We start from the raw sequence: 24,553 nt of genomic DNA, 5'->3' as shown, positions 1-24,553 counted from the left end.
TGTAGACCCTCTACAATAAAAGAAATTGAAGCAAGGCTCGCTCGTTTGAAGAATCCTTCACTTTTTGAGTACAACAGCCCCTCCCCTTCGACCTACAAGGAGTACACAGTTAACAATCAAGGGAGGAGGCTGTTTCCTTCGGAGGAATCCACATCACCTACATCAACTTCATCTCCACCATTACTTACACCACCCCTTCCACATTCACCACCTCCTGAAGAAGAAGAAGACAAGGAAGAGAGAATGGCATCTATTAGGGAACTCTCCACAGCAACTGTCGAAGGAGGACCTCCTTCAAGCATCATTTACCCTGCCCCTGCAGCAGGAAGACAAGCAGAGTTTGAGCTTAAAAGTGGATTGTTGCACAATCTCCCTATGTTCCATGGCCTCAATATGGAGGACGCCAACAAGCATATCATAGAATTTCAATCTGTGTGTACTAACATGCAACCACAAGGAGCAGATGAAAACATTCTGAAGATGAAGGCATTTCCGTTCTCCTTAGCTGACAGAGCCAAAGATTGGCTATATGAGCTTCCTGCTGGACGTATCACATCATGGGAAACAATGATGAAGGCCTTCTTGGAAAAATACTTCCCAGCTTCCAAGGTCATCACACTCAGGAAGAAGCTCAGTGGAATAGAGCAAGCCCATGATGAGTCCTATGCTGCCTACTACGAGAGGTTCAACTCCCTACTTGCACAATGTCCTCAACATCAGATGAAGGATGAGACCCTACTTACATGTTTCTACGAAGGACTCTTACCCTTGGAAAGGCAAATGCTTGATGCTGCAGCTGGAGGAGCTTTTGTGGATAAGTCACCTGTGGTTGGGAAGGAACTTATAGCTAATCGTGCCCTAAACACCCAACAATATGAGGGGGTAGGACACTCTACTCGTAGGGTGCATGAGATGAGCAAGAATACTGCCATTGAAGACCAACTGAATAAGCTTACTCTCCTCATGAACCAAGTGATAAGTTCCAAGGGACCAAGTGCAACGATAGCTTGTGGGGTATGCTCTATGCAAGGGCATGTTACAGATCAGTGCCCTCAACTTAATGACAATGGAGGATGGGAATCTGCAAATGCTATTGGAGGATATCAAGGAGGCTATTAGGGAGGACCTCAATGTCCTAGGCATGACCCTTATTCAAACACTTACAACCCAGGATGGAGGGACCATCCCAACTTCAAGTGGACCAACAATGAAAACGTTCAGAATCCTCTTGGTGGGAACTTCCAACGTCCTCAAGGGCCTTCATTTCAAGGACCTTCCATTCAGAAGCCTTACATGCATCCTCAACAGAACTCAGGGAATTCCAACTCTCATTATGACAAAATGTTGGAGGCCTTGACTAGCTCTACACAAGCCTTGACAAACTCTACTCAGGCTTTGATTCAAGGACAGCAGACCCACACCAAGGATATAGCAGACCTTAAGAAGCAAATGGGTCAAGTTGTGGATTTCATGAGCAAGATCCACGAAACTGGAAAGCTCCCTAGTGTCACAATACCTAACCCTAAGGGTAATGTGGAGAATGCATCAGTTGTTACTACAAGGAGTGGAAGAATGTTCGTGGATCAACCAAAGGGTTCAAAAGAAGCCCAAGTGAATATTGAGATTGAAGAAGAGCAAGGGCCCACCAAGTTGGGACTTGAGAAGGACCCTGCAACGTCCAGGGTAGAAGAAAGAATGTCCTCACCTTCAAAAGCAATTCCGGAAACTCAAGGTGAAAATTCTAACTCGTCAAATCCGGTTATTGCTAACCCCTCTTCTCCTTGCATGCCTTTCCCAAGCAGGTTTGCCCAATCTAAGAAGGATGAAAGTGACCAAGCTATCTTGGACATTTTCAAGAAGGTACAAGTGAACCTACCCCTCCTGGAGGTTATCAAGCAAATGCCCAAATATGCCAAGTTTTTGAAAGAACTTTGCACCACAAGGAGGCAAAACCGAGAGAAAGAGGTGGTAGAGGTAAGTGAGAACGTTTCTGCCCTCATTCAGAGGAAGTTGCCTCCAAAATGTAAGGATCCTGGAAGCTTCACCATTCCATGTACTATTGGTAACTCGGAATTTAAGAATGCCATGCTAGACCTAGGAGCATCTGTTAATGTTATGCCCTACTCTGTTTATGAAACCTTAGGTTTAGGGGCGCTTAAGTCTGACAATGTTATCATTCAGTTAGCTGACAGGTCCAATGCATACCCTCGAGGTTTGTTGGAAGTTGTGCTTGTGCAAGTTAACCATCTTATTTTTCCAGCTGACTTCTACGTGTTGGAAATGGAGGACTCTCCTGTGAGTTCCACTCCATTGCTTTTGGGACGTCCTTTCCTAAGGACAGCCAGGACGAAAATAGATGTGTATGCTGGTTCCCTCACCATGGAATTTGATGGTGACATTATTGGCTTCAACATATTTGAAGCCATGAGGTATCCCCTAGAGGTTCATGATTGTTTTTCTGTTGATGTTTTGGATGAACTTGCGCAGAAAATGTTTGATATTATGCATGAGGACACCTTAGTCACTACACTTGAGAGTGGGGTAGGCTACACAAAGGAAGGCATCACCATTCCAGAGGACAAGCTGAAAGACACTTGTGAGGAGAAAATCATTGAGAACGTGTCTTTCCTTGAGGCATCACCCTTTATAGTTAAGTCCACTCTACCTTTGTCCATTCAGTTAAATGATAACAAGACTTTACCTTCAGTGGTCCAGGCACCAGAACTTGAGCTAAAACCTCTTCCAGACCACTTAAAGTATGTCTACTTAGGGGACAAGGAGACCTTACCTGTGATAGTATCCTCCGCACTCACACCTTCACAAGAGGATGACTTGGTAGAAATGTTGAAAAGACACAAGACCGCCATCGGATGGACATTGGCGGATATCAAGGGAATTAGCCCTACAACATGCGTCCACAGGATACTTCTGGAGGAGGGGTCTAAACCCACTAGAGAGGCTCAACGTCGTCTCAACCCTCCAATGATGGAAGTGGTGAAGAAGGAGGTCATCAAACTCCTTGATTGTGGGGTGATCTACCCCATTTCAGACTCTAAATGGGTGTCCCCAGTTCAAGTCGTACCCAAGAAGTCTGGGGTAACTGTGGTAAAGAATGCTGAGGATGAACTGGTGCCCCAGAGGACAGTCACAGGCCACAGAGTGTGTATCGACTATAGGAAGCTCAATGCAACCACAAGGAAGGATCACTTCCCTCTTCCATTCATTGACCAAATGCTTGAGCGCCTAGCTGGACATGACTACTACTGCTTCCTGGATGGATACTCTGGTTACAATCAGATTGCCATTGCAAATGAAGATCAAGAGAAGACGACATTCACCTGCCCCTTTGGGACGTTTGCTTATCGTCGCATGCCCTTTGGACTCTGCAATGCACCAGGTACCTTTCAGAGGTGTATGGTAAGTCTCTTTTCAGATTATATTGAGAAAATCATAGAGGTATTCATGGATGATTTTTCTGTGTTTGGAAAAAGTTTTGATGATTGTCTCAATAATCTAGAATTGATTCTTAAAAGTTGCATGGACACTAACCTTGTCTTAAACTGGGAAAAATGCCATTTTATGGTTAAACAAGGAATAGTTCTAGGACATATTGTCTCTGCTAGGGGTATAGAGGTTGATAAAGCCAAGGTGGATATTGTACGCTACTTACCCTCTCCCACTTCTGTGAGAGAGATTCTTTATTTCCTTGGTCATGCAGGGTTCTACAGGAGGTTTATCAAGGACTTTTCAAAGATTGCACGACCTCTATGCACCCTACTCCAGAAGGATGTGACGTTTCACTTTGACAAGGAATGTCAAGAAGCTTTTGACAAGCTTAAGGAGATGTTGACGTCTGCCCCAATCATGTTACCTCCAGATTGGTCATTGCCCTTTGAACTAATGTGTGATGCTTCTGACTTCGCAGTTGGAGCTGTTTTAGGGCAAAGAAAGGACAAACGCCCTTATGCCATCTACTATGCCTCAAGAACTCTGAATGATGCACAAAGGAACTACTCTACTACATAGAAAGAGTTACTTGCAGTGGTATTTGCACTTGAAAATTTTCGTTCTTACTTACTTGGTACTAAAGTCATTATCTATACTGACCATGCAGCTCTTAAGTACTTGATGACCAAGAAAGAGGCGAAACCAAGGCTGATCAGATGGGTCCTACTCCTCCAAGAGTTTGATTTGGAGATCAAGGACAAGAAGGGTAGTGAGAATGTGATAGCTGACCACTTGAGTCGTTTGATCCATGCAGAAGACCCTCTCCCTCTAGTGGAGACATTTCCAGATGAGCAACTCTTTGGACTCCAGGTAAGTGAACCATGGTATACAGATATTGTGAACTACATTGTTTCTAGAAAAATTCCAGATACCATGTCACGTGCTCATAGGGATAGACTAAAGAAAAATGTGAAATATTATGTTTGGGATGAACCTTACCTTTGGAAATACTGCTCAGATCAATTGATTAGGAGGTGCATACTTGAATATGAACAAAATGCCATTCTTTCTTTCTGTCACTCTAAAGCATGTGGGGGCCACTTTGGTTCCAAGAAAACTGAGTTCAAAGTGTTGGAGTCTGGGTTCTTTTGGCCAACTTTATTTAGGGATGCATATACCTATTGTTTAACATGTGATAGATGCCAAATAACCGGAAATCTAGGTCCTAGAGATCAAATGCCATTGTCAAACATAATCACTGTTGAAATATTTGATGTCTGGGGTATAGATTTCATGGGACCCTTTCCTTCTTCTTATGGGTTTCTCTATATCCTACTTGCAGTGGACTATGTTTCCAAATGGGTGGAAGCAAAGGCCACTCGCACTAATGACTCTAAGGTTGTTGCAGATTTTAACAAGTCTAACATCTTTAGCAGGTTTGGAATGCCTAGAGTCTTGATTAGTGATGGTGGATCCCATTTCTGTAATCGAACGATTGAGGCTTTGTTGAGGAAGTATGATGTCAAGCATAAGGTCTCTACACCTTATCATCCCCAGACAAGTGGGCAGGCTGAAGTCTCAAATCGTGAGATCAAAAGGATTTTGGAGAAGACTGTTAGCCCTAACAGGAAGGATTGGTCCCTACGTTTGGAGGATGCATTGTGGGCTTACAGAACTGCATACAAGACACCCATTGGCATGTCCCCATATCGGATTGTGTATGGCAAGCCTTGCCATTTACCTGTGGAGTTAGAGCATAAAGCCTGGTGGGCCGTGAAGCAGTTCAACATGGATCTTGATGAAGCTGGGCTTCATAGAAAATTGCAATTGCAAGAGTTGGAGGAGATAAGGAATGACGCCTTTGAGAGTGCAATGATCTACAAGGCAAAGACAAAGGCCTTCCATGACAAGATGATTCGTGGGAAGACGTTTGTTGTGGGCCAAAAAGTTCTACTTTTCCATTCTCGTCTAAAACTCTTCCCAGGTAAGCTTCGTTCTCGATGGATTGGGCCTTTCATTATTACTCATGTATTCTCCCATGGAGCTTTTCAAATCAAGAGTGAACAAACTGGAAACGAGTTCAAAGTGAATGGCCACCGCCTGAAGCCCTATTATGAAGCATTTGTGGAGCATAAAGTGGAGGATGTACCCCTCCAAAACGCCCCACAACCAGAGGATTAAATGGAGGTACAAGTCTAGGCTGAAAGACTATAAACAGTAAGCGCTGCTTGGGAGGCAACCCAATTCAGAAGTAGCTGTGGAGGAGTCGTCAACGCAGATTTGCTTTCTCTTCCCCTTTTACTTCTTCAATTTTTCTTTATTTTAGTAGTTATTTTCGTAAATTTCATCCCTATATGCTTAAGTGTTTCATTGCATGCTTATTCTTGATTACATTGAGGACAATGCAATATTTAAGTGTGGGGGAAGAGATTTATACTTTTATCTTGAGTCATATATTGGAAAAATACAAAAAAAAAAAAAAATTTGAAAAATGTCAAAAATTTAAAAATTTTCATTACTTTTGTTTTTGTTTTGAGTCTTAGGATGCCCTTTCAACTGTCTAGGATGATTCTATATCTCTGAAATCATGATTAAAAGAGGATCACAAAATTGAGATGATTTTTACATGGTATTCTTTAGTTAATTGAGATATATGAAAAATGTGTGCCTTGTAGTGGATATGGATTTCGTGACTTTGGTACAGAATATGAGCATGTTAAGATGAGTTTTGATTCATAAAAACCCATGTGAGATAATTGAGCCCATGTCCCTTTTTCTTGGAGTGAAATGAAAAATATACTCTTATTTTCTTGGCGGTGTTTTGATGATCTCATTATTCTTTCATCTTGATTGACTACTTGCCATAGATTAAGTTTGATGGACTAGAGAATGCTAGAATTCGCTCTTGTGCTTGTTGAGACGTTATATCAATACATGGCCCTGATTCTGGAAGGGATAGAGGCAACCTAGGAATTACCACCATGGCCATATAAACCTGTGTCCCTAATTGTGCCTGTCGTGGGACTCCCCTAGATAAGCCCCTTTGAGCCTACATTAAGCCTTTTCATTCATCACCCTTAAAACCCTTAACCATGAAGCTTAGTATAGTTACAATCCTACCCTTTGTTCTAAGAACTTAGTGAAGCTATCTTTTGAGACATACTACGTGGGTTTGGTGCTAAGGATGAAAATTGAGAAGAGGTGAAAGTTCAAGTGTGGGGGTAGACTTGTCCATGAAAGAAAAATGTATGAAAGAGCCGTAAAAAAATGAAAGAAAAGAAAAAAATGTGTACGGCTAAAAAGAAAGAAAATGTATGTTTATGGATTTTAGTCCCCCCATATTTAGTGATTTTGGAGTTTACTTTGAACTGAAGGCCCACTACAGAAAAATTTGGCCTTTGTCCATTCCACTATAGTTCAAGGGAAGTCTACAATGAAGATTGGGCCCAACATGAAGACATTAGGCCCTTTTATGTTACCTCTAGGGAAAGTGACGTTTTTGCAATGCCTTGGTGGATTTCTTGAGGTCTCTACATCTACATGTGCTCTGCTAGGTTTTTAGGACACTTTGATAAATCCTTACCTTTCGTTTCTTTAAACCTTGAGCCTTAGCCCCATTACAACCCTTGAGAAGACCTTCTTGATCCTTAAGATGGGACAGCCCTTGATGTGGAGATGAGTTACAAGAGTTGAACATATGGCTTGGGTCCATCTGTACAAGTAGTTGATATCCTTCATGAGATCTTTAAAAGAAAAAAATACATGTGCTTTCATTTCTTGCATTATGTGATATACTTGCTATCTTTCACATATACTTGAGTGTATAAGCTTTTAAGCATTGCCTTGAATTCTGAGAGAAGAAAGAGTGGATATACCTTGTGAGTATTTGAATCAAACTTGTTTGAAACATGCTTAACAGAACCCATCACCATTGTTACAACCAAGTCCTACTTGTGTATGTGTGAATTATGTGTTTCAATTAACTCTCGAATGCTTAAACATTGAGCCTTGGTTGAGTGCTAATCTTGGTGTTGTGAAAGTAAGAGATTGTTGAGACAAAAAGTTGAAGGGCAATAGAGTCTTTGTATGTGTTGAGTCTTTAAAATTTCGTTGAGTCTTAGTGTGTGTCTTTGTGTGATTTTGCTAAGGGACTAGCAAAAGCTAAGTGTGGGGGAATTTGATAGGAGCATTTTAATGCGACGTTTTACTTGCTTTTCCCTACATTTCTTGCGTTATTTCCTTAATAAAATCCTGTTTAGGAAAGTTTCCATTCTTCGATTGGGAAAGTTCCTATTTGTAGAAAGTTTCTATTTTTGTAGTTTCTATTTTTCTTTTTTAGAAAGTTTCCCATTTTCAGTTTAGGAAAGTTGCCATTTTTCATTTGAGGAAAGTTTCTATTTTTCTTACTAGTTTCTATTTTCAGGTCCTTGTTACAAATGAGCTGAAATGAGCTCACAAATGGAGAGAGAAGCTAGCCAACGTTGGAGGGAGACAAGATGAAGTACAAAGGGAAGCACAAATGAGCAGAAATGAAGAAGTGAAGCTTTCCTGGTCCAACCAGGAAACCCTGTCCAGAAAAGGAAAGCTTGCCAAAACAAGACTCTTGAGCCAACCAAGAATGGAGATCGAATTAATGAAGTGACATGGCATGAGAGAAGCTTCTTGAAGACTCTAGATGATGACATGGCATAAAGGTGGCGCATGGAGGCCCATGAATTCTCAGGAGACATTGAATTTTCGGCAATTGGATTAAAGGCCCACAAAAACCCATGCAACTAGGGTTTTTGACGCATGACTAAACCCTAGGGAGAGTTTGCCGTCCAAAGTAAAGAGAGAAACAAGGAAGTGGCGTGAGAAATCAGAAAATATAAAGAAGATTTCGGTGGAGATTTTCTAGGGCTATTTTTATGGAAAGAAAATATATTTGGAGACCTACCTAGAGAATTTGCCGTGAAAATACAAGGAAGGAGAGAGATTTGCCGTGTGAATCAAAAGAAAACCCTAGAGATTTCGGCAAAGAGATATTCAAGGGAGAACTAAAAGGAAAGAGAAAAAGGTGGAGACCAAGAAAAGCTCAAAAGAAGTCTAGATACATTCCTATATTCCCTAAAGGAGTTTTGGCCGAATTTAAAGTATAAAATCAGAATATTATCAAGGGAATTTTGGCCAAGATTATTAGGGAATTAAATGGAATTTTGTGATTGGTTGAACCACCTCATAGAGCTTATTTGGCAAGATATTATTGGAGGAAATTATGTGGAATTTTCAGATTAATTCCATGAGGTTTACACGGCTTGGAGAGCAAGGAGGCCGTGCCCCTATATATACTCCCCCTTTCTCAACGTCAAGGGTTCCTCTTCTTTTACAATTTACACTTTAGAAAAAAAATCAGAAAATCTTCTTAGCATAGCCGTGAGTTTCTCCATCCTCTAGTCATCTCCACGAGTTCAAGCAAGGCCAAGGGAGAAGAAGCATAGCCGTGAGCATCCATCATCCATCTCCAACCTTGAAGCTTGCTTTCGAGATTCAAGAGACCACCACATCAATCGTTCATCACCATCCCCATCTCACGGTGTAATCCGATTCTCCTTTGTAACCTTTGCTTTGAATTTCGTTGGTTATGAACTAGTTGACATATGTGTTTGAACAAATATTAATTTCTGAAATTTTTATGATTAATTCAGAATTTTCAGATTCATATTATTGTGATTCGAGAGTTGCTTATGTGGGTTTGTTTAATTAAATTTGCGTTATAGTTAACTTTTGTATTTTAATCTTATGTGGTTGCAAACACTTAGGGTTTCGATATAATTGGTGCTAGGTTTAAGAACATGAAATCGACTTTTCGTTTTGTGTAAACTTGAATCAAAGTAGTAAAGGTTTTGGACAAAGATCGAATTTAATTAAAGAGGATTGCAATTAGGTGGATTTTTCCATAACTAAGTTGTACACTTGAGTTGATAGCCTTTCTTTATGCGTAATGCGTTAAACATGACATGATTGACTATCTTTCTAGGGTTTGATTGCATGTTTGATAGGATTAATCTAGGTGCTTTCGCTTAGGTTAATTAGCATTGAAAAGTAAAATATGGGAAATCATTTGCTTTCGAATGTTTCACATGATCAACTCTTTTCTCATGACTTAGATGAACAATATTAGGGTTTGAGTCAATTTTAATCATCTTTTGATCTTTGTTCTCTCATTCCATTTGTATTTTTATGTTTTTGCATTTTAATTGTTTTGTTAACTTAGTTTTATTTTCGAAAAACCAAAAACAAAATCCCCCCTTTTCGTAAATATGTATATATTTTGTTATATCTTTGTAAATATTATACTTTGTTTTAATTTTAATTGTTTAATTGTTTGATAATGACAGGTGTACCCTCAATCCCCGGAATAGAACGATCCCTACTTACTTTTACTACTAATGACAATTTCAGGGTTAAATTATGCGCTTGCTTTTAGCGCATCAATTTTTGGCGCCGTCGTGGGACCCCCCTAGATAAAACCCTTTGAGCCTACATTAAGCCTTTTCTTTCATCACCCTTAAAATCCTTAACCCTGAACCTTAGTATAGCTACACTCTTACCCTTTGTTCTAAAAACTTAGTGGAGTTATCTTTTGGGACTTTACTTAAGGATTTGGCACTGAGAATGAAGATTGAGAAGAGGTGAAAGTTCAAGTGTGGGGGTAGACTTGTCCATGGAAAAATATATGTGGAGCCGTAAAAAAAAAAGAAAAAAAAAAGAAAAAAATTTGTACACGGTTAGAAAGAAAGAAAGATAAATGTTTATGGATTTTAGTCCCCCATACTTGGTGAGTTTGGAGTTTGTTTTGAATTGAAGGCCCATTACAGAAAAATTTGGCCTTTGTCCAATTCACTAGAGTTCAAAGGAAGTTTAAAGTGAAGTTGGGGCCCAAAATGAAGACATTTGGCCTCTTTACATTACCTCTATGGGATGGGACGTTTTGATATATCTTGGTGGATTTCTAGAAGTCTCTACAGTTACATGAGCTCTGCAAGGTTTTTAGGACACTTGTTAAAATCCTTACCTTTCATTTCTTAAAACCTTGAGCCTTTGCCCCATTACAACCTTTGAGAAGACCTTCTTGATCCTTAAGATGGGACAACCTTTGATGTGGAGATGAGTTACAAGAGTTGAACCTATGGCTTGGGTCCATCCGTGCAAGTAGTTGGTATCTTTCATGAGATCTTTTGAAAAAAAAAAAATTATATTCACAAAGTGCTTTTCGTTTCTTATATATGTGAGCTATTTGATTGCCTCAAAATATTTTCTCTCACATATAATTGAGTGATTATAGGCTTTTAAGCATTGCCTTGAATTCTGAGAGAAGAAAGAGTGATATATCTTGTGAGGATTTGTATCATACTTGTCTGAAACATGCTTTACAGAACCCATCACCATTGTTACAACCATGTCCTACTTGTGTATGTGTAAATTATGTGTTTCAATTAACTCTCGAATGCTTAAACATTGATTCTTGGTGGAGTGCTAATCTTGGTGTTGTGAAAGTAAGAGATTGTTGAGACAAGAAGTTGAAGGGCAATAGAGTCATTGTTTGTGTAGAGTCTTTGAATTTTCGTTGAGTCTTAGTTGAGTCTTTGTGTGATTTTGCTAAGGGACTAGCAAAAGTTAAGTGTGGGGGAATTTGATAGGAGCATTTTAATGCGACGTTTTAATTGTTATTTCCCTACATTTCTTGCGTTATTTCCTTATTAAAACTCTGTTTAGGGAAGTTTCCATTCTTTGATTGGGAAAGTTCCTAATTGTAGAAAGTTTCCGTTTTGTAGTTTCTATTTTCCATTTTTAGAAAGTTTCCATTTTAGTTTAAGAAAGTTTCTATTTCTTATTTTAGAAAGCTTCTATTTTCAGGTTTTTCGAATAAATAAGCTGAATTGAGTTCATAAATAGAACGACAAGTTTCATGAAGATGACATGGCAAGGAGGGATTCAAGGAAGAGTTTTTAAAAAAGGAAAATACATTTTCCTTGGGAATTAAATTTGCCGTGTAATACTTAAGGAAAAACAAGGTGACAACGTGGGAATTGAAGATGATTGATTGAGGATTTCAAGGAGATATTTTCTTGGGAGACTTTTATGGAAAGAAATATTGTTGGAGGAATAATTTGGTGTGATTGCCAACGTGAAAATTAGAAATAATCAAGGAGATGATGCCAAGAGAGATTCAAGGGAGATATTTATGGAAGGAAAATATGTGTGCACCAAGGAAAAGCTAAAAAGGCGTCTAGATTCATCCCTAAATTCCCTAAAGGAATGTTGGCCGAAATTCATGAAGAAAATCAGAATAATTTCAAGGAAATTCGGAAATTAAATATTAGGGAGGTATTTTAGAGAATTATGATTGGTTGGAACACATCACAAGGCTTACTTGGCATTCTATGATTGGTTGGACCACATCACAAGCTTACTTGGCGAATTATCATTGGTTGAAGCTATGTGGAAAATTCTGATTGCTTTGTGAACCCTAGCCATGCTCCTATATAAAACTCCCCCTTTCTCAACGTCAAAGGGTTCCTCTCCCCCATACAATTTACACTTTAGAAAAAAATCAGAAAATCTTCTTAGCATAGCCGTGAGTTTCTCCATCCTCTAGTCATCTCCACGAGTTCAAGCAAGGCCAAGGGAGAAGAAGCACAGCCTTGAGCATCCATCATCCATCTCCAACCTTGAAGCTTGCTTTCGAGATTCAAGAGACCACCACATCAATCGTTCATCACCATCTCCATCTCACGGTGTAATCCGATTCTCCTTTGTAACCTTTGCTTTGAATTTCGTTGGTTTTGTTCTAGTTGACATATGTGTTTGAACAATTGTTAAATTCTGGAATTTTTATGATTAATTGAGAATTTTCAGATTCATATTATTGTTCTTCGGAGGTTGCTTATGTGGGTTTGTTTAATTAAATTTGCGTTATAGATAACTTTTGTATTTTAATCTTATGTGGTTGCAAACACTTAGGGTTTCGATATAATTGGTGCTAGGTTTAAGAACATGATGTCGCTTTTGTTGAGCGACCAATTTAACCCTGAAATGTCATTAGTAGTATAAAGTAAATAGGGATCGTTCTATTCCGGGGATTGAGGGTACACCTGTCAATGTAGGACAAACAAACAATTAAAATTAAAACAAAGTATAATATTCACAAAGGTATTTACAATTATAAACATTATTTACGAAAATAGGGGGGATTTTGTTGTTTTTGGTTTTCTTTTTCGAAAATAAAAGCTAAGCTAACAAAATAATTAAAATGCAAAAACATAAAAATACAAATGAAATGCAAGAACAAAGATCAAACCGAAATATATAATTAAAATCAATTCAAGTTCATCATTGTTCATCATAGTCATGCAAGAGGAGTTGATCATGTGAAACGTTCATAAGCAAACAATTTCCCATATTTTACTTTCAATGCTAATTAACCTAAGTGAAAGCACCTAGATTACTCCTATCAAACATGCAATCAAACCCTAGAAAGCTAGTCAATCAAGTCATGTTTAACGCATTAAGCACCTAGAAAGGCTATCAACTCAAATGTGCAACTTAGTATGAAAAAGTCCACCTAATTGCAATCTTCTTTGATTAAATTCGGTTTTTGTACAAAACCTTTACTACTTATCGATTCAAGAACACAAAACCAAAAAGTTGATCCATGTTCTCAAATTCGTAGCAACATTCACATAAAAACCCTAAATGTTTCGAACCATTCAAGATTATCATACAAAAGATTTCTATCATGCAAATTTAATCAAACACTCACACAAAAGCAACCATAAATCACAATATATGAATCTGAAAATTAACAATTAATCATAAAATTTCAGAAAACAACACTTGTTCATACATATGTGTCAACTAAGGCAAAACCAACGAAAATACAAAGCAAAGGTACAAGGAGAATCGGATTACACCGTGATGAAGATGAGATGAATGAAGTGATGAATGGTCTCTTGAATTTCGAAAGCAATCTTCAAGGATGGTGATGGATGATGTGAACGGCTTGTCTTCTTCTTCCTTGGCCTTGCTTGAACTTCGTGGTTGCCCTAGAGGATGGAGAAGAGCACGGCTAGCTAGAGAGAGTTTTTCTGATTTTTTCAAAGTGTAAACGTAAAAGTGGGAACTCCTTGACGTTGAGAATGTGTGAGTATATATAGGGGACGGCCCCTAGGTGTCCAAGCCGTCCAAAACCCTAGAGAAGTTCACGGCATGTGCTTGCTTCCTCCACATAATTTCCTCCAATGAATTCTTGCCACATAAGCCCTATGAGGTGGTTCAACCAATCACAAAATTCCATTTAATTCCCTAGAAATATTGCCGAAATTCCTTGAGATTATTTCTGATTTTTCTTGTTTAATTTCGGCCAAACTTCCTTTAGGAATTCTAGGGATGAATCTAGACTTCTTTTGAGCTTTTCTTGGTCTCCACCTTTTTCTCTTTCCTTTTATTTCTCCCTTGAATATCTCCTTGCCGAATTCTCTAGGGTTTCTTCTTTAATTCACGGCAATTCCTTCTTTTCCTCTTGGAATTCCACGGCAATAATATCTCTAGGGTTTATCTCCAAGTATTTTCTTTCCATAAAAATAGCCCTAGAAAATCTCCCTAGAAAATCTCTTCTTATTTTCTGATTTTTAACGCCAACTTCCTTGTTTCTCTCTTGCTTTGGACGGCAAATTCTCCCCTAGGGTTTATTCATGCGTCATAAACCCTACTTGCATGGGCTTAATGGGCCTTTGATCCATTTGCCGAAAATCCACTTCATTCTTGAGAGTTCTTGGGCCTTGTTGCTTCAACTTCAAGCCTTGTCACCTTCCAACGTCATAACACTTCATTTTTCCATTTCTTTTTCATGATAACGTTGGAAACCTCATAGGTAAGCTTTCCTCCTTTTCGCAGGGTTTCCTGGTTGGACCAGGAAAACTTCTTTTCTTCATTTCTGCTCATTTCTGTGGCCCATTGTTCTTCATTTTTACTCCCCTTGACTTTCGCAAGCTCCTCTTTCCATTTGTGAGTTCATTTCCACTTTTTAGCTCGGAGGTCCTGAAAATAGAAACTAATAAGAAAAATAGAAACTTTCCTAAAATGAAAAATGGCAACTTTCCTAAACTGAAAATGGGAAACTTTCTAAAAAATGAAAAATAGAAACTACCGAAAATGGAAACTTACTAAAAATGATAAATAGAAACTACAAAAATAGAAACTTTCTACAAATAGGAACTTTCCCAATCAAAGAATGGAAACTTTCCTAAACAGAGTTTTATTAAGGAAATAACGCAGAAAGTACAGGGAAATGCAGTTAAAACGTCGCATTAAAATGCTCCTATCAAATTCCCCCACACTTAGCTTTTGCTAGTCCCTTAGCAAAATCACACTAAGACTTAACGAAAATTTAAAGACTCTACAAAAACAATGACTCTATTGCCCTTCAACTATTTGTCTCAGCAATCTCTTACTTTCACAACACCAAGATTAGCACTTCACCAAGAATAAATGTTTAGGCATTCGAGAGTTAATTAAAACACATAAGTTACATATACACAAGTAGGACTTGGTTGGAACAATGGTGATGGTTTCTGTTAAGCATGCTTCAAACAAGTATGATTCAAATCCTCACAAGTTATATCCACTCTTTCTTCTCTCAGATCATGGCAATGCTTAAAAGCTTATACACTCAAGTATATGTGAAAGATAGCAAGTATATCACATAATTCAAGAAACGAAAGCACATGTATAATTTTCTTTAAAGATCTCATGAAGGATACCAACTACTTGCACAGATGGACCCAAGCCATAGGTTCAACTCTTGTAACTCATCTCCACATCAAGGGCTGTCCCATCTTAAGGATCAAGAAGGTCTTCTTAAAGGTTGTAATGGGGCCAAGGTTCAAGGTTTTAAGAAATGAAGGGTAAGGATTTATCAAAGTATCCTAAAAACCTAGCAGAGCACATGTGAATGTAGAGACCACAAGAAATCCACCAATGCATTGCAAAAACGTTACTTCCCCTAGAGGTAACATAAAAGGGGCCTAATGTCTTCATGTTGGGCCCAATCTTCATTGTAAACTTCCCCTGAACTATAGTGAATGGACAAAGGCCAAATTTTTCTTTAATAGGCCTTCATTTCAAAGTAAACTCCAAAATCACTAAGTATGGGGGACTAAAATCCATAAATATTTCTTTCTTTTCTTTTCTAGCCGTACATTTTTTTCTTTTCTTTTCATTTTTCACGGCTTTCACCTTTTTTTTTTTATTTTTTTTTTTTTTATGGACAAGTCTACCCCCACACTTGAACTTTCACCTCTTCTCAATTTTCATCCTTAGCACCAAACCCATGTAGTATGTCTCAAAAGATAGCTCCACTAAGTTCTTAGAACAAAGGGTAGGGTTGTAACTATACTAAGCTTCATGGTTAAGGATTTTAGGGTGATGAACGAAAAGGCTTAATGTAGGCTCAAAGGGGCTTATCTAGGGGAGTCCCACGACAGGCACAAATAGGGACACAAGTTTATATGGCAATGGTGGTAATTCCTAGGATGCCTCTATCCCTTCCAGAATCAGGGCCATGTATTGACAAACGTCTCAACAAGCACAAGAGCGAATTCTAGCATTCTCTAGTCCATCAAACTTAATCTATGGCAAGCAGTCAATCAAATGAAAGAATAATGAGATCATCAAAATATCGCCAAGAAATTAAGAATGTATTTTTCATTTATCACTCCAAGAAAAAGGGACATGGCTCAATTATCTCACATGGGTTTATATGAATCAAAACTCATCTTAACATGCTCATATTCTGTACCAAAGTTTCGAAATCCATATCCACTACAAGGCACATATTTTCATATATCTCAATTAACCAAAGAATACCATGTTTAAATCATCTCAATTTTTGTGATCCTCTTTTAGTCATGATTTCAGAGATATAGAATCATCCTAGACAGTTGAAAGGGCATCCTAAGACTCAAAAACAAAAACAAAAACAAAAGCAACGAAAATTTTTTGAATTTTTGACATTTTTCAAATTTTTTTTTTTTTGTATTTTTTTCAATATATGACTCAAAATAAAAAACTAAAAATATAAATCCCTTCCCCCACACTTAAATATTGCATTGTCCTCAATGTAATCAAGAATAAGCATGCAATGAAACAAATAAGCATGTAGGGTGGAAATTTACGAAAATGACTACTAAAATAAAGAAAAATTGGAGAAGTAAAAGGGAGAGATAAAACAAATCTGCGTTGATGACTCCTCCACAGCTACTTCTGAATTGGGTTGCCTCCCAAGCAGCGCTTAATGTTTATAGTCTTTCAGCCTAGACTTGTACCTCCATTTAATCCTCAGGGTTTGGAACGTTTTGGAGGGGTACATCCTCCACTTCATGTTCCACAAATGCCTCATAGTAAGGCTTCAAGCGATGCCCATTCACCTTGAACTCATTACCTGTTTGTTCACTCTTTATCTGCACAGCTCCATGAGGAAACACATGAGTGATAACAAAAGGCCCAATCCAACGAGAACGAAGTTTACCTGGGAAGAGTTTGAGACGAGAATGGAAGAGAAGAACTTTTTGTCCCACAACAAAAGTCTTCCTTCGAATCATTTTATCATGGAATGCCTTAGTCTTGTCCTTGTAAATCTTAGCACTCTCGAAGGCATCATTCCTAATCTCCTCTAACTCTTGCAATTGCAACTTTCTATGAAGCCCAGCTGCGTCAATATCCATGTTGAACTGCTTCACAGCCCACCAAGCTCTATGCTCTAACTCCACAGGTAAATGGCAAGGTTTGCCATAGACTATTCGATATGGGGACATACCTATGGGAGTTTTGTATGCAGTTCTGTAGGCCCACAAAGCATCCTCTAGACGCAAGGACCAATCTTTCCTGTTAGGGTTCACAGTCTTCTCCAATATCCCCTTGATCTGACGATTAGAGACCTCCGCCTGCCCACTAGTTTGGGGGTGATAAGGTGTAGAAACCTTATGTGTCACATCATATCTCTTCAAGAGAGCCTCAATCGTCCTATTGCAAAAATGGGATCCACCATCACTAATGAGAACTCTAGGCATTCCAAACCTGCTAAAGATGTTAGACTTGATAAAATCTGCAACAACCTTAGAGTCATTAGTTCTAGTGGCCTTTGCTTCCACCCATTTGGAAACGTAGTCCACTGCAAGTAAGATATATATAAACCCAAAAGATGATGGGAAAGGTCCCATGAAATCTATACCCCAGACATCAAAGATTTCAACAGTTATGATATTAGTCAAGGGCATTTGATCTCTAGGACCTAGGTTTCCTATTCTTTGGCACTTATCACAAGTTAAACAATAGGCATGTGCATCCCTAAACAAAGTTGGCCAATAGAACCCAGATTCTAACACTTTTAATGCAGTTTTCTTTGACCCAAAGTGACCCCCACATGCTTTAGAGTGGCAAAACGAAAGTATAGCATTATGTTCATGTTCAGGCACACATCTTCTAATCAATTGATCAGAACAATATTTCCATAGATAAGGTTCATCCCAAACATATTGCTTAACAGTTTTCTTAAGCCTATCTCTATGAGCACGTGACATGGTATCAGGAATCTTCCTAGACACAATATAGTTCACAATATCTGCATACCATGGTTCACTTACCTGAAGTCCAAAGAGTTGCTCATCTGGAAATGTCTCCACCAGAGGGAGATGATCTTCTGCATGCACCAAGCGACTCAAATGGTCAGCTACCACGTTTTCACTACCCTTCTTGTCCTTGATTTCCACGTCAAATTCTTGCAAGAGTAGGATCCATCTGATAAGCCTTGGTTTCGCCTCCTTCTTGGTCATCAAGTATTTCAAGGCTGCATGGTCAGTAAAGATAGTAACTTTGGTACCAAGTAAGTAAGAGCGAAACTTCTCAAGGGCAAAGACAACTGCAAGGAGCTCTTTCTCTGTGGTTGAATAGTTCATCTGTGCATCATTGAGAGTCCTTGAGGCGTAGTAGATGGCATAGGGTAGCTTGTCCTTCCTTTGCCCCAAAACAGCTCCAACTGCATAGTCAGAGGCATCACACATCAACTCAAAGGGTAAGGACCAGTTTGGAGGTAACATGATGGGGGCAGATGTCAACAACTCCTTAAGCTTGTCAAAAGCTTCTTGACACTCCTTGTCAAAGTGAAATGGCACATCCTTCTGGAGTAGTTGACATAAGGGTCTCGAAATTTTGGAGAAGTCCTTGATGAACCTCCTGTAAAAACCTGCATGGCCAAGGAAAGAACGAATCTCTCTCACAGAAGTGGGAGAGGGTAAGTGACGCACAATATCCACCTTGGCCTTATCAACCTCTATACCCCTAGCAGAGACAATATGTCTTAGGACTATCCCTTGTTGAACCATAAAATGGCATTTTTCCCAATTAAGTACAAGGTTAGTTTCCATGCAACGTTTCAAAATTATCTCCAGATTATTTAGACAATCATCAAAATTCTTTCCAAAAACTGAAAAGTCATCCATGAATACCTCTATGATTTTCTCAATATAATCTGAAAAGATACTTACCATACATCTCTGAAAAGTACCTGGAGCGTTGCAAAGTCCGAAGGGCATACGTCTATAAGCAAACGTTCCAAAGGGGCAAGTGAAGGTTGTCTTCTCTTGATCTTCATTTGCAATTGCAATCTGGTTGTAACCAGAGTATCCATCCAAGAAGCAGTAGTAGTCATGTCCAGCTAGGCGCTCAAGCATCTGATCAATGAATGGCAGAGGAAAGTGGTCTTTCCTTGTAGTTGCGTTGAGCCTCCTATAGTCAATGCAAACTCTGTGGCCTGTGACTGTCCTTTGAGGCACCAGTTCGTTATCAGCATTCTTCACCACAGTGATCCCAGATTTCTTGGGCACGACCTGAACTGGGGAGACCCACTTGGAGTCAGAAATAGGGTAGATTACCCCACAATCAAGGAGTTTGATAACCTCCTTCTTCACAACTTCCATCATTGGAGGGTTGAGACGACGTTGAGCCTCTCTAGTGGGTTTAGACCCCTCCTCCAGAAGTATCCTATGAACGCAAGTTGTAGGGCTGATTCCCTTGATGTCCGCCAATGTCCATCCTATGGCGGTCTTGTGTTGCTTCAACATTTCCACCAACTTCTCTTCTTGTGGAGTCGTCAGTGCAGAGGACACAATCACTGGTAAGGTCTCCTTGTCCCCTAAGTAGACATACTTCAAATGGTCTGGAAGAGTTTTTAGCTCAAGTTCTGGGGCCTGGACCACTGAAGGTAAAGTCTTGTTAGTGGATAACTGAATGGACAAGGGAGAAATAGACTTACCTAGATAGGGAGATGCCTCAAGGAAGGAGACGTTTTCAATGATTTTCTCCTCACAAGTGTCTTTCAACTTGTCCTCTGGAATGGTGATTCCTTCCTTTGTATAGCCTACCCCACTCTCAAGGGTAGTGACTAAGGTATCCTCATGCATAATGTCAAACATTTTCTGCGCAAGTTCATCAAAAATATCAGTAGAAAAACAGTCATGAATCTCTAGGGGATACCTCATGGCTTCAAAAATGTTAAAGCCAATAATGTCACCATCGAACTCCATTGTAAGAGAACCTTCATACACATCAATCTTCGTCCTAGCTGTCCTTAAGAAAGGACGTCCCAAAAGCAATGGAGTTGAACTTACAGGGGAGTCCTCCATTTCCAACACATAGAAATCAGCTGGGAAGATAAGATGGTTAACCTGTACAAGCACATCCTCCAACAAACCTCTAGGGTATGCATTGGATCTGTCAGCTAATTGAATGATAACATTGTCAGATTTAAGTTCCCCTAGACCTAGGGTTTCATAAACAGAGTAGGGCATAACATTAACAGATGCACCTAGGTCTAGCATGGCATTCTTAAATCTAGAGTTACCAATAGTACAAGGAATAGTAAAGCTTCCAGGATCCTTACACTTTGGAGGAATCTTCCTCTGAATCAAGGCAGAGACGTTCTCACTTACCTTTACCACCTCCTTTTCACGGTTTACCCTCCTAGTAGTGCAAAGCTCTTTGAGGAACTTGGCATACTTAGGGACTTGCTTGATGGCCTCTAGGAGGGGTAAGTTTACTTGCACCTTCTTGAAAGTTTCCAAGATAGCTTGGTCACTTTCATCCTTCTTAGATTGGGCGAACCTGCGTGGGAAGGGCATGCAAGAAGAAGAAGGGTTAGCAATAACCGAATTTGATAAGTTAGAATTACTACCTTGAATTTCCGGTTTTGCCTTTAATGGTGAGGACGCCTTGGTCTCTTCCTTGGACGTTGCAGGGTCCTTCTCGAAACCCAACTTGGTGGGTTCTTGGTCTTCCTCAATCTCTATACTCACTTGAGCCTTCTTCGGTTGATCCACAAATGGTCTTCCACTCCATCCACAAATGGTCTTCCACTCCTTGTAGTCACAACTGATGCATTCTCCACATTAGGGTTAGGTATTGTATTACTAGGGAGCTTGCCAGTTTCGTGGATCTTGCTCATGAAATCCACAACTTGACCCATTTGCTTCTTGAGCTCTGCAATGTCCTTGGTGTGGGTCTGTTGTCCTTGAATCAAAGCCTGTGTAGAGTTTGTCAAGGCTTGGGTAGAACTAGTCAAGGCCTCCAACGTTTTGTCATAGTGAGACATGGAAGATCCTGAATTCTGTTGAGGAGGAGGCATGTAAGGCCTTTGAAAAGATGACCCTTGGAATGAAGGCCCTTGTGGACGTTGGAAATTCCCTCCAAGAGGATTCTGAACGTTATCATTGTTGGTCCACTTGAAGTTGGGATGGTCCCTCCATCCTGGGTTGTAAGTATTTGAATAAGGGTCATGCCTAGGACGTTGAGGTCCTCCTTGATATCCTCCTTGGTATCCTCCAATAGCATTAGCAGATTCCCATCCTCCATTTTCATTAAGTTGGGGGCACTGATCTGTAACATGCCCTTGCATAGAGCATACCCCACAAGCTATTGTTGCACTTGGTCCCTTGGAACTTACCACTTGGTTCATGAGGAGGGTAAGCTTATTCAGTTGGTCTTCAATGGCAGTGTTCTTGCTCATCTCATGCACCCTACGAGTAGAGTGTCCTACCCCCTCATATTGTTGGGAGTTTAGGGCACGATTAGCTATAAGCTCCTTCCCAACCGCAGGTGACTTATCCACAAAAGCTCCTCCAGCTGCAGCATCAAGCATTTGCCTTTCCAAGGGTAAGAGTCCTTCATAGAAACATGTAAGTAGGGTCTCATCCTTCATCTGATGTTGAGGACACTGTGCAAGTAGGGAGTTGAACCTCTCATAGTACGCAGCATATGACTCATCATGGGCTTGCTCTATTCCACTAAGCTTCTTCCTAAGTGTGATGACCTTTGAAGCTGGGAAGTATTTCTCCAAGAAGGCCTTTCTCATTGTTTCCCATGATGTGATACGTCCTGCAGGAAGTTCATATAGCCAATCCTTGGCTCTATCAGCTAGAGAGAATGGAAATGCTCTCATCTTAAGAAGGTTTTCATCCGCCCCTTGTGGTTGCATGTTTGCACAAACAGATTGGAATTCTCGTACGTGCTTGTTAGCATCCTCCATATTAAGTCCATGGAAGATAGGGAGCTTGTGCAACAATCCACTTTTAAGCTCGAATTCTGCCTGTCTTCCAGCTGCAGGGGCAGGGTATACTATGCCTGTAGGGGGTCCTCCTTCAACAGTTGCGGTGGAGAGTTCTGATAAGAGCACAAAGTGTGACATTTTAATTATGTATTTTCCCTCATTTGGTTAAGTTATTCTCTTAAAATTAATAATTATAACACAGTTTATGTTTTTAAGTACTTCAAGGACAGAAATGGAGAAAACAGGCGAAAAAGAGCAGAAATGAGCATAAATTAAGGACAAGTCATTTTAGAAACTTTCCTCTTTCATTTTAGGAAATATTTCCTATTTTGTTTTAGGAAACTTTCTTCATTTGAACTTTTTTATTTCTGATTTTTATATTTTAATGAGAGTCCATCACATTAAGAACTCTTGACTGATGAATTCAAGGAAAACTTAAAGGAAAAATCATGAAGAATTCAGGGAGATAAAAGGGAGTGTTTATATTCAATATTTATTATTGATTATCTTATTTACTATTGATTATAACACTAATTAAATTCTGATTTTTCTTGATTGTAGGAGTTCATTATGTGCACAATTGGAAGAAGATATTAGTGCAATTTAAAGGAGAAGAATAAGGGATGTATCTGGTCACTATTCAAGGAATATACAATGAGTCATTAAGGGGAAAAGAGATCAGAAAAATCAAGACTTTGTCATGAGAGAATCAAGTAAATTTGGAGGAGAAATCACCTCAAGATGATTGGCCATGATTGCATCACAAGAGATGACAAATCCACTATAAATAGCAGCCATTCTCTACTCTAAAATCATCACTTCTTCATACAAAATTCAGTTCATTAGCTTAGCTCTCTTCTCTCCAAAACCCTCTCCAAATATTCAGAAAAAGCCTCTGATCGTGAAAAGCTTTAGGACTTCTCCAAGGCTGTTCGTGTTCTTGAAGGCCAAGCCTTGTGTTCTCTTAACGTTCTCCAAGCTTCCTTGAAGATCAAAAAGTGTAATTCATGGCCCTTATTTCTGTTTTCGTACTCTTTAGTATTGAATTTCAAATTTCTTTTATGAGCTTTATTATTGGAATTGGATTTTTGTTGAGAACGAGTTTATGTTAGTAATTTTCAGATTTGTTTCTTTATGTTCTTGATTTGTTTATGATATCTTTACAATCTGATTTTGTGCCATCCTTTATATCTTTAAGCATATGATTTTGGTTGAATAATGATGTTAATCTGCAGGTTGATAAAGCCAAATTTGTGTTCTGATTCACCTAATCGTTTTGGGGCATAAATTGAAGTGGTAAAGGCTATGTACAATGGTCGAGATTATATGCTACATGTTTGTGCGTTTGTAACTTCTTATGGATGCATACATGTTTGGATTCAGAATTCTAACTGCCCTTAATGATTCATATTTAATGTTGACGGATACTCTTCAGTATTAACGTGATGTTTTATATGAAATATTTTGAGTTACGGACTTTTCCTAACTTAGGAGATTCAAAAGAAGAATTAAAGTGGTACTCGATCTCTTCAGACTTGTACTTCGAATTCATTTCTGATATTTAGTGTTAGCACGATTTTAGGTTGTTTAGATTGAAATAATTCATTGCATGTTGATATGGTTTGGAAATTCTAATTTGAGTGTGAAGAAGTTGATCACATGTATATATTTATCTTTTTGTTTTATTTCGTAGGAACTTAGAAACCAAAACTTGAATCCCCCCTTTTTATGGTTGTTTCTTGTGTAAATTTGTAGATAAATACTTGTTAATATTTGTTTTATTAATTACTAATTTAAATTGACCTTTTTGTTTAGGTGTACCCTACAATCCCCGGACTGAACGATCCCTGCTTATCCTATACTAACAACTACATTTTGCAGGGTTAAATTGTGAGGCTATTTTAGCCGCACCAATTTTTGGCGCCGTTGCCGGGGATTGTTAAAATCCCTATCGCTTAAAGTGTCATTAATTTTGTTTTTTTATATAGAATGCATGCTAAATTTTTGTACTACATTTGTGGAATGGTGACAAATCGCAATTTATGTTAGGCCAAACTATAATTGTGATTTAGTTTAAGTTTTATGAGTGTTATCAAATTAAGCATGTATTTTATAATTGTTGTTCAATTTGTAGAGTTTTTTTTTTAGCATGTTGTAAATTGTATTTGTTTCACTTAGATTAATATACTTAGGTTGTTTTGAATTTCGTTAAATACTTAATTGTTGTAAGTGTGTTAGCATGTTGTAAATTGTATTTGTTTCACTTAGATTAATATACTTAGGTTGTTTTGAATTTCGTTAAATACTTAATTGTTGTAAGTGTGTAAAAATAAAAAGTAAAGAAAATTAACTCAAAAAAAAAAAAAATTGTTGTGAGCAAGGAGAAGAGTCCAGGCTGAAGGACTATAAATATTAAGCGCTGCATGGGAGGCAACCCATTTCAACCGAAGCTGTGGAGGAGCCATCAAC

The sequence above is a fragment of the Rosa chinensis genome, chromosome 1 (assembly GCF_002994745.2).
Source record: "Rosa chinensis cultivar Old Blush chromosome 1, RchiOBHm-V2, whole genome shotgun sequence".
Taxonomy (NCBI): domain Eukaryota; kingdom Viridiplantae; phylum Streptophyta; class Magnoliopsida; order Rosales; family Rosaceae; genus Rosa; species Rosa chinensis.
The sequence above is the reverse complement of the archived record's forward strand: the minus strand, read 5'-3'. Positions refer to the sequence as shown.